At 35.6% G+C, this 20154-nt stretch overlaps 1 protein-coding gene across 2 annotated transcripts in view; it reads left to right on the top strand.

The window, feature by feature from the left end:
- psme4a (proteasome activator subunit 4a) overlaps positions 1-20154 on the top strand; it is a 173720-nt gene that overhangs the window by 17424 nt on the left and 136142 nt on the right. The window lies entirely within an intron of this gene.

The raw sequence follows: 20154 nt of genomic DNA, 5'->3' as shown, positions 1-20154 counted from the left end.
GTCAGGCAGGTTTGTGGCCAGGTTAGTGGCCAAGTAATACTGTTCCCTGCATTTATAATGTTACTTGCATCACCCATCGACGACAAGTGCTTATAGCGTGACCGTGATTGGCTCAGATTTGCTTCTGGGCAGCGCTGTGAGCCTGCTGTTGCCCTGGCAGCGGACAAACAATCTTCTACAGACTCGGCAATCGTGGTTCGGGAACCACTTCACTGTGTTGTCCCATTGGGAGTTCCCAAAAGACTCCAGAAACCTCACAATATATAAAAACATGTATGTATAAATTTGATTTAGTTTGATAATTTGAGTATGACTGACTTTGTAATAGTTTTAGTGTGTAGAAATATCATTTACTGATCTTTTAAATAATCTTGGTTAAATGTATTTGCCAAATAGGTGTTACTAATAATGTATAAATGTTTCATTCTACCACTGAAAAAGTACAGAAAGAAATTGTAATTTTACATGTAATCATTTTATTTTTACGCCACATTCTTTACTTTTATTATACTTTTGTGTATGGTCAAATGCTATGAAATGTAAGATGCTGAATTAGTGCTGATCGTATAGATTTATTGTAAGAAGAAACAAAGTCCCAGGATGAAACACTTATAAACAGAAGGTATTTCCATTTCTACAGAAGAAATACTCAATAAAAATAAAGAAAAAATGCTAGATGCACTTTTCTGTCCTAGTAATAATGTCACAATAAATTATATCAAGCTTATTAAATCAATAGACAAGAAAATGCCTCTTTTTAAAAAAAATTCAAACAGGCATTAGTTTGAAAATGGATGCACTGGTAATTAACCACTGACTTACCCTTTGAAATCTAAGTACAAAATTGGAAAACTGTCTGCACCTTAGGCTTGTGGGAAATAACTGATTCATGTAAGAATCTAAACTCTTTTCGTTTACGATTCATAACTGACCAGCGAATTTCAAAAATCTATTACACATGTTTAAATTTCTAAATAATATAAATAATCTCTGTATACATGCGTAATCACACACAGTTTTGTAAAAGACAGTGTATCGTGAGTTTGTGAACACATGATTAAGTGAACTCATGGCTAACATAACTGCAAACTCTCTGTCAGTGATAAACTAGGATGGAATTGAAGAAAGTTTTATCCAGTCAGCTCCTTCTTGACAAATGGCAAGAGTGATGGATGCATTTCAGATTTTACAGACATTTGAGGAAGAAAGAGGTTGACATAAATTAAATAGTATACAAGCCCTGCAAGGTGAAAGTGAAGTACCTTGGGCATATAACAGAACTTGAGGGATCACATCATATGTTACCACCAACAAATAAATGAGTAGTAATGACTAAGTATGGTGTGTGTTAGAGCTGGGTGGTATGACCAAAATTCTATATGACAGTATTTTTCTAAATGATCCTGGTTTCACGGTATTCAACGGTATTTTTTTCCCATGCATGAGTGGATGTTAACCACATTTTTCATTGCAGTTACTGCAGTAGACTGGCTAGGAATAACCTATTCCACTGTCATGAGCACTGTACAAACATTTTTTTAATGTGCACACAAGTATTAATACAGGTTTGCATGGCCCCATAAAGTGATAGTTTTCAAGGGGTTGGCACTAATGAAGAGATGGAATCACATTGCATGACAGGTGCAGTCAAAATATAGAACCTTTTTATTGAACAATTTTGCAAACAACTTAAACTATAATTTTGACAACATATTTTAAACCATCCAAAGAGGCATTTAGACTTAGACGTAAAATATCCAGAGGTGCTTGTCAAAAGTTATATTGCACTGAACATGTCTTAGAAAAGGAATAAATAGTAAATACTTTTTGTCAACCAACTACACTTTCTGTTAATGTTAATCTCTGTCCACTGACATGTTAAAGTGACTTTTTAAACAACTTTACCATCATTAATCTGCATAATATTTAAACTAATAAATAATAACAATAAAATAAGTAATAGTGCAACTTCCAGTAATAATACTATTACTTCAAGACTAGGTGCATTACACAGTATTCACCAAATAAAAATAAAATAAAACAAGTGCAACTTGGTGATGACATCTTTACCAACTGAACCATCATTTAGGAAAATTGCATTAATATGGACCTTGCTTCAAGCTAAGCTATATACATAAATGATAAAATTGAAACTTGCATTTTTAATGCTATTTGTGGTATAGCCCTATGGAATCGTATTAGGCAAATGGTGAAGAAAAAAAATACGGACACAGGGAAGAAAAAAACAAACTATACGTCGAGAACAAAGTCGACATTTTGACTTTATTCTCGACATTTCCACTTTAATTTTGATGCTTATGTCGAGATTAAAGTCGACATTTCCACTTTATTCTCATAGTTTATTTTATAATTAAAGTAGAATGTCGTAAATTAAACTTTATCCTAAAATCAATGTTTAATTTACTAGATTTTCTCAAACCCCGTCATAATTTAATGTAGCACATTAAAGGCTTTGTGTTAAGGGTTTCCCCGACCCAGTTGTTAATCACTACGCTTCTTAAATTGACTTCCTCCGCACTAAGAGGAGGCACCGGCAGCAATCCCCGCACAGAATGAATTCACTTCATGATATTCCTGCTTTCTGAAAATTTAGAATGCTAAGATATATACTTGATATCATTTTCATGATGAAATGCATTAAAGCAGGTATTAAACATGCACAGTAGAGTGGCGGTAGTGCTGCTCCCTCGCAGTAAGGGTTCCCCAGGTGTATGTTCAGTGTAGAGAACTTTATGGCAGGTGTGACGAGGCTCCAAAAAACTGGATGTATGAATGGGTATCACACAGGTTTAACTTAAATATTGTGTAAATGTTGGGTTTGTGATCTGGTGGTCGGAGACACAAACACAGAATTCAATGGATGTTCTTCTGAGTGGGCTTTCTTTATTGCATGTGTGCTGTCTGTCTGACGTACCAAACCTTCAGCTCCCATCCTTCCTTTTTCTTTCTCCATCTAACCAATCACCACATGATAAACATCTTTGTGAAATTGAAACTAGCCCCTTAGCCCACGGAGTGTTCAGAACTTTAAAAAAAAATCTTCGTTATACATGTTTAATTATGCCATCCATTCAGGGTTGCGCCCATCCCAGCAAGCATTGTGTACGAGGCAGGAGCAAATCCTGAATGGCTCCGCAGGGCCATACATGCACTAGCAATACATGCACTAGCAGGGTTAATATAGCATAACAAAACCCCACATCTTACATGACTTTGAAAGGAAACCGAAGCACGCCGAGTAAACCCACCAGAAAAACATGCAAATTCAAAGCATGGAACACCCGGGACCCCATTGCTGCGAGGCAGCAGTGCAACCTCCACCCCACCGTGCTCCCACATGATTAATACATGCTTTAATGCATTTCATCATGAACATTATGTCAAATATTTATCTTAGCATTCTAAATGTTCAGGGAGCAGGAATATCATGAAATGAATGTATTCTGTGTGCTGCCTGCGTCTCCTCTTAGTGCCAGAGGAAGTCAGTTTAAGAAGCACATACTGAGTAACATGGCTCCGGGAACACTTAACACAAAGCATTTAATATGCTACATAATTTATAACGGGGTTTGAGAAAGTCTAGTAAATTAAATATTCATTTTAAGATGAAGTTTAGTTTCCGACGTTCTACTTTAATAACAAATTACATGAATAAAGTCAACATGTCAAATTTAATCTCCACAAACGACGAGAATAAAGTAGAAATGTCGAGAATAAAGTCAACATGTCGTCACACTATTGCACAGTACCCAGGTATGTTACATAGTACTGAAAAAAATAAAACAAGTACAACTTCGCTTGCAGTATTATCCAGTAGTATAGAAACAGTATTCACACATTTGAACATAATGGTCCACATCCGACCTTTTAAATCCAAAGTATCTCCATTAGTCAAATATAACACAAGTAAACACAAAATGCAGTTTTTAAATGATGGTTTTTATTATTTAGGGAGAAAAAAATCCAAACCTACATGGCCCTGTGTGAAAAAGTAATTGCCTCCTGAACCTAATAACTGGTTGGGCCACCCTTAGCAGCAATAACTGCAATCAAGCGTTTGCGATAACTTGCAATGAGTCTTTTACAGCGCTCTGGAGGAATTTTGGCCCACTCATCTTTGCAGAATTGTTGTAATTCAGCTTTATTTGAGGGTTTTCTAGCATGAACCGCCTTTTTAAGGTCATGCCATAGCATCTCAATTGGATTCAGGTCAGGACTTTGACTAGGCCACTCCAAAGTCTTCATTTTGTTTTTCTTCAGCCATTCAGAGGTGGATTTGCTGGTGTGTTTTGGGTCATTGTCCTGTTGCAGCACCCAAGATCGCTTCAGCTTGAGTTGACAAACAGATGGCCGGACATTCTCCTTCAGGATTTTTTGGTAGACAGTAGAATTCATGGTTCCATCTATCACAGCAAGCCTTCCAGGTCCTGAAGCAGCAAAACAACCCCAGACCATCACACTACCACCACCATATTTTACTGTTGGTATGATGTTCTTCTTCTGAAATGCTGTGTTCCTTTTACGCCAGATGTAACGGGACATTTGCCTTCCAAAAAGTTCAACTTTTGTCTCATCAGTCCACAAGGTATTTTCCCAAAAGTTTTGGCAATCATTGAGATGTTTCTTAGCAAAATTGAGACGAGCCCTTATGTTCTTTTTGCTTAACAGTGGTTTTGCGTCTTGGAAATCTGCCATGCAGGCCGTTTTTGCCCAGTCTCTTTCTTATGGTGGAGTCGTGAACACTGACCTTAATTGAGGCAAGTGAGGCCTGCAGTTCTTTAGACGTTGTCCTGGGGTCTTTTGTGACCTCTCGGATGAGTCGTCTCTGCACTCTTGGGGTAATTTTGGTCGGCTGGCCACTCCTGGGAAGGTTTACCACTGTTCCATGTTTTTGCCATTTGTGGATAATGGCTCTCACTGTGGTTCGCTGGAGTCCCAAAGCTTTAGAAATGGCTTTATAACCTTTACCAGACTGATAGATCTCAATTACTTCTGTTCTCATTTGTTCCTGAATTTCTTTGGGTCTTGGCATGATGTCTAGCTTTTGAGGTGCTTTTGGTCTACTTCTCTGTGTCAGGCAGCTCCTATTTAAGTGATTTCTTGATTGAAACAGGTGTGGCAGTAATCAGGCCTGGGGTGGCTACGGAAATTGAACTCTGGTGTGATACACCACAAGGTTATTTTTTAACAGGGGGGCAATTACTTTTTCACACAGGGCCATGTAGGTTTGGATTTTTTTCTCCCTAAATAATAAAACCATCATTTAAAAACTGCATTTTATGTTTACTTGTGTTATATTTGACTAATGGTTAAATGTGTTTGATGATCAGAAACATTTTGTGTGACAAACATGCAAAAGAATAAGAAATCAGGAAGGGGGCAAATGGTTTTTCACACCACTGTATATATAATGTAGAAAGCAGCCGGTATCAAAAAGAACAATGAAAAGTCAACGTGGCTCTGAGGTTCATATGGAATGTAGCAGAGACGAAAGCGACTAAGGCTGTGTTTGGTGAGGTGTTCCGTGCGGGCACATGAGCAGGCAGTACGCATGCCTCGAGAGCGAGGGTGCACGTGGCAGGAGAGTTAGAGTTGGCGGGCGGGGCTCTGTCATGCGTATCCCATGGTCTTAGAGTTGGTGGGCGGGGCTTTCTGTCTTTCATGCCCTTAGTGAATTATATATACTGTAGATTCTGTGAGTTTATGATCATTAAGGAAAAAACTGTCAAGGTGTACCCAAACAGTAAGCCATGGATCACTAAAGAGGTTAAAGCATTACTATTGGAAAAGCAACATGCACATCAAGAAAATAAGATAGAAGATAAGCGAATTTTACAGCAAAGGATTAACAGGTTAATTAAACAAAATAAAAAGATGTATGGGGAAAAATCAAGAGTTGGTTTAATGATAACAATCCAAAGCAGGTCTGGAAGAGACTAAAAATAATTACAGGACTAGGCTGTAAAAAGAATGTGAATTTTCCAGCTGACAAAGACCACAAGTTTTTAGCAGATGAACTGAATAACTTTTTTGATTTGAAGCAAGTGATTTCAGCACCCAAAATACAGAAATAAAGGAGATGCTTTATAAAAACACCAGGAATTCTGCTGTGATGGGGTTCAGTTTAACTGAAGTGGAGAAAGGCTTACAGCAGGTCAAAACAAACAGTGCAGTGGGACCAGACGGCATATCAGGTTGGCTCTTAAAGTCTTGCTTTAAGCAGCTCTCTCCAGTTTTTCATTTTCTTTTTAACTGGTCTCTGACCTGTGGTATTGTACCTAATCTGTGGAAACAATCAATCATTACCCCTGTATCTAAGGTTTCTAGGCCAAGCTGTTTAAATGACTACAGACCAGTGGCACTTACATCTATTCCAATGAAATGCTTTGAACATTTGGTGAAAAACATTTTAATGACAGAGACAAAGTCTTTTCAAGACAACAATCAAATTGCTTATTGTGCAAACAGAAGTGTGGAAGAAGTTCTGCTTGTTATCTTCAATCAAATCTGCACCTTTCTTGATCAGCCTGGTTCATATGTCAGGGCACTATTTTTGGATTTTTCTTCAGAGTTTAATACCATACAGCCTCATATACTGATGAAATTGAACTGTATGAATGTAAACCCATTTATTACACTATGGATTTGGAGCTTTTTTTTAAATCGTTTACAGACAATTATAGTGCAAGGCACTTTTTCAATAGTCATTCAAGTCCGCAGGGGTGTGTCTTGTGTGGGCTAAAGAAATTTGCAGGCTCGACAGCAGGTAATGTTTTTCACAAGTTATTGTTTATTCTACATCAGGAGCCACAGAAAGTAGAGATCCAGAGAGCACAGTCATTCGCAGCAGGCTGTTCCTCTGAACCCTGAACAACGGCTAGGGGGAGCTTTAAATACCCCTCTATCTTATGATTCTGTAAATGATGTAATATCTGAACTAGACATTATCTAAGTTCCCCTTAAAACATACAGGCGCCTTGCACATATGCCTGGCAATCTTATGATCTTTCTTCTTTCCTGAGCCATGTACTTTGAGTAAGTTAGGCATTAGGTAACATATTTTTGTCAGTTCGATAAATCAAGCTTTCTTTTTTACTGGCAGAGCATTGTTATGAAACTTAGTTACCAAATACACAGGGCACAAGGTGCCGAGGAGAACACTTTTCTTCTACACTTGTCACCATTACGGTTTACTCTGTATACAAGTGACCTGAGACAGAACAATGACCACTGCTCCATTATCAAGTATGCCGATGACACCATGCTCATAGGACGCATATCTGGGGAGGATGAAAGCCACTATCTAAATCAAGTGGACTGTATGGTAAACTGGTGCAATAAAAACTCTCTCATTCTGAATGTAAAAAAGACCAAAGAAATGATATTTGAGTTTAAGAGACAGAAATCTGTATGTTCACCCATTGTAGCTCTGGGAGAGGAGGTAGAAATATTGACTGAATATAAATACTTAGGAACTAACCTAGACAACAATCTTAACTGGAATACAAATACAAAAAAATAATTCTCTAAATGCAACCAGCGCTTATTTCTCCTTCATCAACTCAAACTATTTAAAGTAGACAAGGACCTCATGTTGCCCTTTTATCACAGTATGACCCAGTCTGTGATCACTTTCAGTTTCATTGCCTGGTTTAATAGTATGACAAACCAAAACTCAAAAAAGCTCCAGCAGATTACGAAGTATGCAGCTAAAGTTATTGGGGCTGGTGTAGATGATTTGACTAGTGTGTGTCAGAGGGCAATGTTAAAGAAACTGGAAATCATCTCAATTGATGACAGACATCCATTACATGTAGAACCAAACTTCAGTAAATCAGGAAGGATAGTCACTTTGAAAACCCACACAAATTGCTCCAGAAACTCCTTTCTTCCTAGTGCCATACAACTTTTCAATAAGAAATATCGGACATAATGATTAAGATTTTGATATATATCCTGTAACTTTTTTTTGGTGTAAAATATGTATTATCTAACTGCCTTACCTTAACCTTTCTTGTTTCTATTTGTCTGTTTTATTTTATTCTGTATGTTATTAGATGCAACTGAGAAGGCAAATTTCATGTATTCTTGTGTAAACATGACTAAATAAAGAAACCTTAAACCTTAATTGAATATCTTGAAATTGACTGTTATACCTAGAAGGAAATGGTATGAAAGTAAACTTCTCCCTGTAGAATCGCCTCAGTAGAGAACTACATTTGTATATTTATGTCAAAATTAGAGAAATTGCATCATGAACATTGTAATCATTATATGGATTGATTCTGGAGTTTTCCTCAGAAGTATTGCGGATGCTGAATTAGATAAAATTTTAAGGGAAAAAATGCTGGTTGTAAATAAATAAAGAACTTTTGTTTTTCATGTGATTAAGCCCGATGGTGCTATTTTGTTTTTAAATTAGTAAGTGTCAAAGATCTAAATTTAAAGTATCAAAAAAGGTCGTGATGCCTTTGACTTATTTGAAAATAAACACTGCAGTCTCTACATTCTGCTAGGAACAATACTGAAAAACCAGTGCCACAGAACAGCGTTCAGGCAGTAGACTCCAAATTACACCAATTTGCAGTCCAGTCCATATACCACAGTATTGTATTACTTTTTGTCTTACATTGAGCTGATGAGCTCTATAAATAATCACTTTAGGAAAGGATTAAAAACTAATCATCATCAACTGATGTTTTAGTACAAAATGGGTTTACCAACAACAGGTTACTAGTTTTTGCTGCTTTATTTACTTTACCAGTTGTTGCTAAAATTTTTCATACATTTCCAGGTAGTAGATATTCATTTTCTTAAACAATTTGTTCCATTACAAGGTGAGGGTGGTAAACCTAATCCTACATAATCAACTGCAAAGCAAATGCTAATCCTCAATGGAGCACTAATCTATTGTTGAACACACACACACACACACACACACACACACACACACTCAATGTAATGGTGCCCAATAGGTCATGAGTTCTTTCTTTTCTTTTATTGTATGTAATGGTTACGCTTATTAACCTTCTGCTTAGTGAAGGGAATCCACACCTTGTGTTTTCATTCCAGCTAAATCTTGCTGTTAGTTATGCTCTGATGGTTTAGCCACCAATCAAAATCAGACATTTCTCACTTTTCTCATTTTTTTTTGGCCAATCGCAAAAAATGACTTTTTTCAGCATCTGTGCTTCTCAGCTTTAAGGTAGTTTAGTTGTAGTGCTCTTTTTTTTTTTTTTACTTGAGTGTTGAACTAGCACACTCCTTTTTTGTTGTAATGTTGCTATAAACAGAGAGCAGTAAGGCAGACTTTACCAGAAAGAGACAGAGAAGATTGGAATATTAACCTTTACTTTAAAGAAAGTGTGGTAATAAACTGAGAAAAAGGAATCAGAGGAGTTGTCCTGTGCAGTTTACCAAATAGCAAAAAAACTACTTTATTGAATTCAGACCTTTTTATTTTGCCCTTTTAATTAAAAATTAACATTGTTTGGCTAAGTTTGGACAGAGAGCAAACTTGTGATTATTACAACAGCTTGCATTTTCAATAAGAAAAATAAGAGATGAAGAATTTGAATTTGCAGCTTAGTAAACAATAGGATTTTTAGCGTGTCTGTGTTACTTATAAACTTGTTAAGTATGTTAGCCTTGTATCTTCTTGATAAGTATCTTGTGAACACTGATAATTTTTTTTGTTCTTTATTTCGCCTTATACAATTTCTTATATTAGGAATTTGTTAGTTTTCGCATACCCCTTGGGGTCAGAGCACAGGGTCAGCCATTGTACAGCGCCCCTGAAGCAATTGCAGGTTAAGGGCCTTGCTCAAGAGCCCATCAGAGTGGGATCTCTTTTCACAATAACTGGGATTTGAACCGGCAACCTTCGGGATACCAGTGCAGATCCTTAGCCTCAGAGCCACCACTCTGCCAAATTTCGCCAAATTTGTGACTTTTTTAAAAGTTTTGTATTTGTGCCATACAGTGCAAGTTTTGGTAAAAAACAAGTACTGCAAAATTAAAATGGTACACTAGGGGAAAAAAAACCTGCCTAAATATAGTAAATATATATTAAGTATATATATCAAATAATTCTATATTAATATAAATGTAGTAAATTTATATTTTAAAAGCAAAAAAGCTGCAGTGTAATTAATGATTAAAACCTATAATTGCATGTACATTTACATTTAATCAGTTCATTGAATTAATTTGTGAGAATATATGTATTTTTTTTGGTAGGCAAATGGTGAAAATTACATTTTTTTAATTAGGCTTTGTTTCAGATTTATATATTACAGAACAAATTAAATAATATAACCTCTTATAGTTATGATAAGCATCTTGTTATATTTAATGCAATATGTATTAATGAGTAAATGTTTTCTCTACATATTTTCTTAGTGAAAATGCATATTTTAAGGGGTCTTTATTTTAGTATTTTTATTGTTACTGAACAATTAGCCTATAGAATATAATTTAATAAAAAAATAAACAGGAAAAATCTGTAGTCTGTAGTTTGATTATCAAAAATACCAAAGTTAACACTTTGATATAGCATATCTATCTATCACAAGACTTCTTTGCGACTAGTTATGTAGGAAAGCTTAGTATAAATGTTTTCAAAGTTATATTGACAATTAGAAAATCATAATCAGTATCTAAATTGGCCAATCCAGCAACATGAAATTGGTGATCAGTAGCAGCCCTAAAAAAAACATTGTTATAGCATTCCTACCTGCCATATTAACACAAATAGTTCAAGTTGTATAGCAGCCTCCTGTAAAAGCCAAATCCAGTGCACTGATTCAGTAGTGGTATTCTGACAGGAACAACCCTTTTTCAACACGTGTTGTTAGTGTTGAATCACTTGTCTTCTCTCAATTAATTCCTGTTTTCTTACAGTGCAGAGGATCACAGAAACGGAGAAATGCTAGACATCTTAAGAGACAGGTGTTGCCAAATGTAAAATGCATTTCTCAAGTATTAGAAGTACCTACGATCATACAGGGATAACAGGTTTGATTTTATTTTGAAGCCACTTGTCTGTCTATTAAAGGAAAACGTGAAACGTGCGTATGAAGTGGTTTTTTTTTTTTATATTAAAACCACCAGTGATCACGTTGGGATGGCAAATTTGATTTCATTTCGAAGCCAGTCATGCCTTCATTAAAGAGAACCAAAAGAAAGGTATCTGGCTGTTTAACTACTCCAGCAGGAGAAGACGATTTAGGGCTATGTGTCTGAGGTTCTTTTCACAATCTGGCCTGTTTAACAGTTAATGTTCACGTTTACAGACAAGGGATGAAACCCAGCAATACATGAACCATTTCCTAATGTTGAATCACATGTCTTCTTTCAGTTAATTCCTGTTTTCTAACTGTGCAGATGATTACAGAAACAGAGCAATGCTAGACATCTTAAGAGAGAAGTGTTGCCAGATGTGAAATGCACGTCTCAAGTGTTTTTTTTATGGATATTAGAAATGCCTACGATCATACAGGGATGACGAGTTAGATTTTATTTTGAAGTCACTCATGCCTCCATTAAAGGAAAACTAGAGAAGGTTATCTGGCTGTTTCACTACTCCAGCAGGAGAAGACGATTAAGGGCTATGTGGCTTTGGGGTCTCTTAATGTTCTTCCCTGTTTAACAGCTGATGTTCAGATTTTCCCAGAAGGGATTAAGTCCAATGCTAAATTAACCATTTTCCAGTGTTGTCAAACATGTCTCTTCTCAATTAATTGCCATTTTTTTTAAGTGTTCAGATTGTTAAGATAGATGGTTCAAGTGGATGGAGACATGTAATTTGGGTGTGTCTCCAAATTCAAGCTGCTGGATTTATCCACTCTAAAGAATTTGTTTGGAAGGTTTGTAAGAGTAGTGTTCTTTTAGCTGGTGGGTTTTGCATAATGGGCTTTGCTATGAGTAATGGACTTTTCTTTTTTTAGTCGTGGACTGTAAGTAGAATCTTGTTTGCTTACATTTTTGTTGCAATGACTGTAATTTGTTTATTCGTTTAAATATACATTAGTTAATTTCTTTGCACAATTAGGTTTTGCATTCCGATTTTGGGATATTTTGGAGGGAGTAATGCAGATCCATAATATTTTTTCTTATTAACGTCTAACTGGCTAATTGAAGGTACTTTTACCTTGGTTATTTATCTAGACTTTAGACTGTTGTGCCCAGTTTTGGAATGTTGTGTATTAGGTTATTTGGATAAAATTAACAGGTTATCTCTATTTTAAATGTAAATGCTTTAACCATATGTCATCCTCCAATATAACTTTGTACAGTCTTATCAGTCTTTCAGTTATAACTAGAGAGGTTCTGATTTTTTTTCCCCTGGATTTTCCATTATGGTAGTTACTGTATGTCCTTTTTGTTGACATGTACCAGAATTCCATTGTTGAGTTGTCAAATCAAACATCACTATTCAAATATTATTCAGATTTATTTATAAAGTTATTCTTCAAAGGCTAAAGGTAACATTCAATTGCCAAAGAATGGTTGTTTGTTTTACTTATGCTAATTTTGGCATCATGTTACTTAGGACACACTATGCAAAGCTACAGCATTTTACTGACCTGTTTTTATGCTTCACTTCCACAATTAGCCTGTTTGTAATCGTAAATAGTTTGCTTATCTTCCCAAGTACAATTTACATCTAGACCCCTTCATCACAATCATTTTTTTCTTCTTTTCTTGTCCCACTACTCTGCACTTGTAGATCAAAGTGTGCTGAAACTAGTTTTTCTAAGTGTTTTTCCTGTGCCCTGAAAGTATCGTTTTTGCATCTGATCCTGTCCCATTCACTCTTAAACCTGATTGTTGTTTAATGCTGAAACCTTGTCATTAAATAAATAAAGCAAATGGGAATACAACCATCATAATTCTGATTTGATATTTGTTATAGTTCTTTAAAACACTAACATTTGCGAGGCTCATCAGCAAACACACACATTATTGTGTGTCTTATGTGGCTGCTGGATTGATTGACAGATAAAGCTTAATACAATGAGGTGTAATTAGATATATTCAGGCCACCTTTATTAAAGTATTACTGCATCCCTAATGGATAAAAATAGCAGAGCCTGTCTTGATACTGTGACAATCTTTCTTTACCATGTGAGTCCACAGGTGCCGACTGGATTTCATTCTGAATGCTGTGATATAAACAGCACCCTACCACTGGCCATTGGACATCTCCAAAATAATAGAACAAGTCCACCTTTGACCTGCCTGCCTCCTGCTTTCTCTGTTACTTTGCTTGCTATTCTCACCCTGTCCTTGTCTTATAAACTAACATGTATTCCTTTTGATCTTAAACCACTCTGCCTGTACTTGTTTGGCACCGAGACATGTCGCAATACATTTGCACTGCAGGATTCCAGCCGAGTGTTGCAAGTGTCATAAGTGCTTCATGATTTGCAGATGAATAAGTAAAACTATAAATAATTACGTAGTAAAGCATGGTGCCAGTGCATGTGGCTTGTAAGGATTTCAGCTGCCTTTTGGTGGCTGTATTTGTGGCTTGCTGTCCCAAGAACTTCCAGTACTAAGGCTAGTGTAGATGCTTGGGATTTTGATGGCTCTTATATTTAAACGATGGTTGCCCAAATACTGTTAGATTTTTTTTTAGATTTTTTTTTTATTTTTACTGTTGGTGTTTGTTGTTGCTGTAACTGCCATTACCATAATAATCTCTCTCTCTCTCTCTCTCTCTCTCTCTCTATATATATATATATATATATATATATATATATATATATATATATATATATATATATATATATATATATATATATATATATATATATATATCTATATATATATATATATATATATATATATATCTATATATCTATATATATATATATATATATATCTATATATATATATATATATATCTATATATATATATATATATATCTATATATATATATATATATATATATATATATATATATATATATATATATATATATATATATATCTATATATATATCTATATATATATATATCTATATATATATATATCTATATATATATATATATATATATCTATATATATCTATATCTATATATATCTATATATCTATATATCTATCTATATATATCTATATCTGTCTATATATATGTATATATCTATCTATATATATGTATATATATGTATGTATATATATGTATGACATCATCATGCCTCCCACGTAATCACGCAGTCCGTTGAAAACCAGGAAGAGCTCCAAAAAGCTCTGAAGAAAACATGCATCATATAATCGAGAAGGCATTGAAACAATAAGAAGTGAGCGAGTGACATATACAACCATATTCATGAGTGCTGCTACTTCGGAAACAAAGCACGGTGTAAACCTAAAGTTTAAATTAAGTTCATAAACAGGCTGCCGCTGGCGTTTGTAATTTAGTGCCTGCCGTCCGTCAGCGGCAATCCAATAGAAACACTGCCGCTAAATATTCATGGGTGAAGGACTGTGCTTATGCAGAGGAAGATGAGATGGTCAGGGTGGTGTTTGGCACAAACTCAGCGAAACTGCGAGAGAAAGTTTTAAGTGCCGGGTCTTAGCTAACATTAAATACAGCCGTGGACATAGCACGACATGGCACCAGCACAGCTGGGAAACTTTGATGCATGTACACCGAGTGGCTCACGTGAACTGACGCAGTGCACAGACAAAAAGCAACAATTCCAAAGAGTGCTGAACAAAAACTGAATTACACAATTGAGAAGGCAGCAAAAAAATATGAAGTGTCTGATACATACACGCATATTCATAAGTGCAGCTACTGCGGAAACAATGCAAACGGTGGAAAAAGTCAATGTCCTGCTAAAGGAAGACAGTGTAAAAAAAAAAACCCCGTGCATGCAGTGTGTCAGGTCTCAGATAAAGAAGAAGACGAGCTGTTTATTGATGCAGTAAGAAACGAATCGATGAATGAAACCTGTTATCTTTACAACGATTGACAAACACGGAATGTAACTTGAACACAACACATCCTACAAATACGAACCTGATTGAAAGAAATAATGATAATCAAATCCTTGATGACAGCAACACTTACAAAACAATTACTGAATATTGACAATCATGTTACGTTATTTTTAAAATGTTCCCTTTTCTTTTTCATAACTTCTTTAACACACTATTTCTCCGCTGTGATACACGGGTATATATGGTCTACATACTCTCAAATAGACAGGCCACACGCCGTGGCACAATTGTAGCCGACGTCCGAGGTTCGATTCCCGAGAGGGGATGCACTGAGTATGTACGCGCGCTTTCCAATTCATTTTACCCTCGCATCCCCTTGATTTAAGACGTATGAAAAAATATGCGGTTAACGCAGAATCATGTTACGTTATTTTTAAAATTTTTTCTTTCCTTAGCACAAGCACAGCTGAGAAGCTTCGATGCATGTACTCTATAACGCGTTAAAAAAAATGACGCATTTAATGACACTTTCAATTCCAAGCAAAGGGGAACTTTTGTCAGTGCATGATTTCCTGGTATATCAATTACATTGATGCACACATCAGAGCTACAAAAATGTTAGAGTTGGAATAAAGCGTGTTCCTACGACTGATCGGAGGAAAATTTCATTTCAAAAGACTAGAAGACGGAAGCCTTGATAAAAGCATGGTTTTGTGCACACTGAAAAGCAAGCAAAATTAGATGCATTACAGAAAGCGGACTTTGTGGGCGGGGAGGGGGGCGGGCCTTCCTCACTTACGCGTCTACCTCAGGGCGTAACCTTAACTCCACTTAGTTAGCAAACGAGAGAACTACTTAACGGATTTAGATCTTTTTTTTTCTACATTTTGCTTGAACATTGCGGTTGATTTTGCAACTTCTCTCATTGTGCTAAGAATCATAGTTTGCAGGCACTAGCGATACATTTGCGCTAATCCGAGACAGAGGCTGCGGGCTGAGAGGAGGGGGAAGAGTGACTTCAGGAGTACAGAGTTGTGCAGGGGCCCACCTCACTGTCCTGTTTCACCACTACGCGGGCGAAGCTGCAGGGGATGGCTAGTAAAGTATAAAGAATTGCATACAAACGTACATGAAATGTCCAAGATTGTTAACTTAAGTTCAAATATATTTGCTTAATTTTAATTTGAATATTCAAAGCTTATTTTTTGGCTAATTTAACAGACCTATTAAGTACATATTCACTTTTAAGAACATTTGCAATTATGCTAGTCATAGTCCATTTCCTTGTAATGTAAATTTTCCTAGTTGTATTTAAGTTTTTCATTTTATATAATCAAACAATAGCAAGCAAATGATGTGACAGGTTAAACTTGTTGATTCAAAAATAGTGTGTATGCATATTGTGCAAAAAACATGTTAAACTGGAATTATTTTAAAACCCCCAAATATTCATAATAGCATAGTATAGGTAGAGTAACTCTAGAGTAACTATTTATTTTATTTGAAGAAAATAACATTGCATACAATCAAGGAGGAAGTTTTTAAACAAAAAAAAAACAGAAAAAGTGACAGTTGTGAATGATATTCCCAAAGATATATACTTATTGATATATATTATTTTCTTTTTATTATGTGTTTATGTACACTACCAGTCAAACATTTTAGAACACCTTAGTTTTTCCAGTTTCTTTTCAAAGTTTAATCATTTTTAGTGCAATAAATGACCTAAAATGGTGAAAAGGTAAGCTATAAACTGGCAGAGGTTTAAATTTCAAGTTTAGGTTATCAAAAACTAAAAAAAGAAATCTCAGAATATTACAAATGGGGCTTCCTCAGGGAACAACTAATGGGTTACAACCTACAGATGTTCTAAAGCAGTTAAAATAAATTAGGCCTTGCAAGTTGAAGCAAACAATTTGCACAGTTGTCCCAACTTCTGTTGATTACTTAAAAACCCTCTGTCTGTCTTAAAGCAGAGTTGGAGCAGACTGTCGTCACATCCTCTGAAGTACTACTTAGAATATTCCAGTGGCAATGGCAAAAAAAACGGCAATTAACAAATGATACAACACAAAGCATTATTACCCTTAGAAGTATAGGAATTTTATTTAGAGAAATTGCAAAACAAATCAAAGTGTCTTTGGATCTGCCAGATCTCTGCTTATCAGTGTTTCTTCTAGTTTCCAATTCCCTTTGGATTGTGTAGGGCTACCATACTCAAAGTCACAACCCAATCAAAAGACATGTTTCTAAGGGTCAACTGTGGTGGTGTGGGTTGGCCCCATGCTACCAGGTCCCACCAGGAGTCTCTTGAACCCACCACCGCCAATAATGTTTCCAAGGGATGAGCCAAACAAAAGTAAAATACAAACCACAGGGAAGGTATGCAGGAGCTCAGTGCTTTTATTAAAACAATCCAACAAAAACAAAGTGCTCAGTGAGTGCAGTGCCAAAATGTTCAATAAATAATAAAAAAAGTTAAAGTGGAGGTTAAAACCAGTCAAATAAATAATCCATTAAAAATGTAGTTAAAACAACGCAGGATTCTCCTTTAAAATTCAGTCCCCGGTGCTTCCCTTTTAAAACCAACCTACTTAGACTTTGCAGCATTGAGGGACATCAACCAACAGGCACAGATACCCTTCAATCCTGGCCTGTGTCCCCACCACCTGATCCATGGCATTTAGTATATCACTTGCACCTGCTCCACTTCCCAGTGTGAGTGCGTCCAATTATTTAATTAAAACTGACATTTTTATTCTGAGCTGCGGAACCACAATACCACATCACCAGCTTGTGTTATAGGCATTTCACAGCACAACAGTTTCATGCACAGCTTAACAGTGGTCGATGAAGCAAGTCTCAGTTTCTGCTGTGAAGAAGAGACCTTGTCTAGTCTGCAGTACTTCACTGTATTTCAATGCCCCATTTTGTCTTTTAAGAAATGACTTCTTACTTCCACTTGCCCTGTCACACCTGCAGCACAAAGTCTCCTCTTCACACACAGATTCACCATGGTTTACCAAATACACTGTAATGTTCAAAACTATCTAAACTTTTTTTTTTACCCATAAACATTCACTTTTCCTTTGAAACAACAGTATGCATCCATTATATGGGCAAACATTACAGAGCCACTATCCACCGAAAAGGTAAAAATAAAATTCTACAAAAACTTGAAAAGGGTAGGCTTCTAACCATCCCTCTACAACTGAGGCAAATTTTGTAATACCAAGCTTAATTTAAAGAAAGCTGAGAATTTTTAATTGAGTATACACAGTACTGCCATAAGGTAATTTAAATAATGAACATTGCAGTGTGTAGTTGTGGTTTCCACAAATTTTGGTAGTTTATTGACAATTTTAATTAAAAAATCATAACACACTTGTGGGCCGTATTTGGTCTGCTCTAAGTAACAGCGTTTTAGGTTTAGTGTTTCTCAGTTTCTGTTTAGCACAAATTTGATGGCATTGCAGCTTCAGTTGTTTGATTTGAAAACAGCACATAGTTCTAACAAAACTGGTAACTGTGTTAGACAAAATTCAACTTCCATTGTTTGTTTTTATTGTCATTAAGAACTTTCTTCTGGCAGCCCTTCCAGATAGACTGTCAATTGTTGACTCAAAGATGCAACTAAACACTGCAGTTCTTTTATTGTGGATTTTAAGTACATCTTTCCTGATGTGTTATAAATTATAGCCCATTATTGACAAGGCTATTTGTTAGGCTTTTTTATCTGTGTTTATCTGTAGTGGACATTTCTATAAAAGAAAAGCATGTCTGTTCTAAAAGAAAAAAAAAAGGGAGGTGGTCTGATTTGACCCTTAAAGCATACTGTAATATAAAGAAGAAAGCAAGCATTCTAAAGTTTGACAGTGAATATAGTAAGAAAAATAACATCTTTGTACACTCCTACTGCAGTAAAGGAAGATATTTAGTTTACTGAAATGGAAGCTTTACCTGTCATTTTACAGACAGCTGCCTCTCCTGAGAGTAAAAAAGAAACGGCTTCTACATCCCATCGTGATGATTTCTTATTGTCTAAATTCTGAAGTGGCTGGTGATATTTTGGGGCAAATGGAGCCTTTTCAACTAGCAGAAACTTTTCTTTCACTTTCAATCTTGGTGTACACAATTAACATCTCCCACTTAAAATTCAGCTTTATAAAATCACAAAGATTTTTATTTAATTAAGTGATATGTTATTACTCTTAATTGCTATACTCCACTCACAATGTAAAATGGTTGTATATTTAATATCTGTTACGATTATTAGAGGAAGTCAGAGATCAGCAAGACAACGTATATACAGTGTATATTGAATATCCATTATTGTAATTAAACCTAAAAAGAGCTGTGAAAACTTTATTTATAGCCCAGCCCTAGTCTTAACAATCAAAGCCAGAGCACAAATTCAGCTGTCATTATTTGATAATATGATACTTAATAAACCAGGTTACCAATCTTGTGTTAACAGTTGAAATCCTTTAGTTCTGATTGCTAGTTGGTTGATTAATGCCCATCAAGTGAATTAGTAGTGCATAATTGTGAATTTTAGTTTTACTGATTCCTTTTACAATCTTGTAGAGTAGTAACTATATAACTTTCATTGGTTTCTAACCCAGTCATACAAAGTTACCAGTATTGAGTGGATGTAAAATGTATTCAGACTTCTTCACTTTCTGTGCACTTTATTGTGTTGTAGATTTAAATTTAAATGTATATCTTTTCAATGTTCGCCCATCATTCTACACTCAACAATCTATAAAGACAAAATGAAAACATGTTTTCAGAAAGGTTTTCCAATCTTGGCGAAAATTAAAAACTGAAACCTCTCTCATGTAAGTATTCACAGATAGCAGTGGAATCTTGAATTGCATTATTGGAGGAGTGTTTTGAGTTAGGTCTTATGGGACAAACATGTTATCTGTCTTTCTTTCCCAGGCTAAGATGTGAGAAATTGGTATCCAGTGGTGACTTTAGGGTCTTTAAGGTTCCCCCCGCCGTTCCAGAGTTCTGGACCTAGCACCTTCTAGTGATGGTGCTTTAACATACTTGATTACCTGTCATACACAATAAAACCAGCAACCACCCCAAACCTAACACTCTAGAATCAGAAAAAAATATAACATTCTACATTAAATTTATATTATAAAAGTTTTATTTTACTTACTTATGCAGA

This window comes from Polypterus senegalus, chromosome 16 (genome assembly GCF_016835505.1).
Source record: "Polypterus senegalus isolate Bchr_013 chromosome 16, ASM1683550v1, whole genome shotgun sequence".
In the NCBI taxonomy this organism is placed as follows: domain Eukaryota; kingdom Metazoa; phylum Chordata; class Cladistia; order Polypteriformes; family Polypteridae; genus Polypterus; species Polypterus senegalus.
The sequence above is the reverse complement of the archived record's forward strand: the minus strand, read 5'-3'. Positions and strand labels throughout refer to the sequence as shown.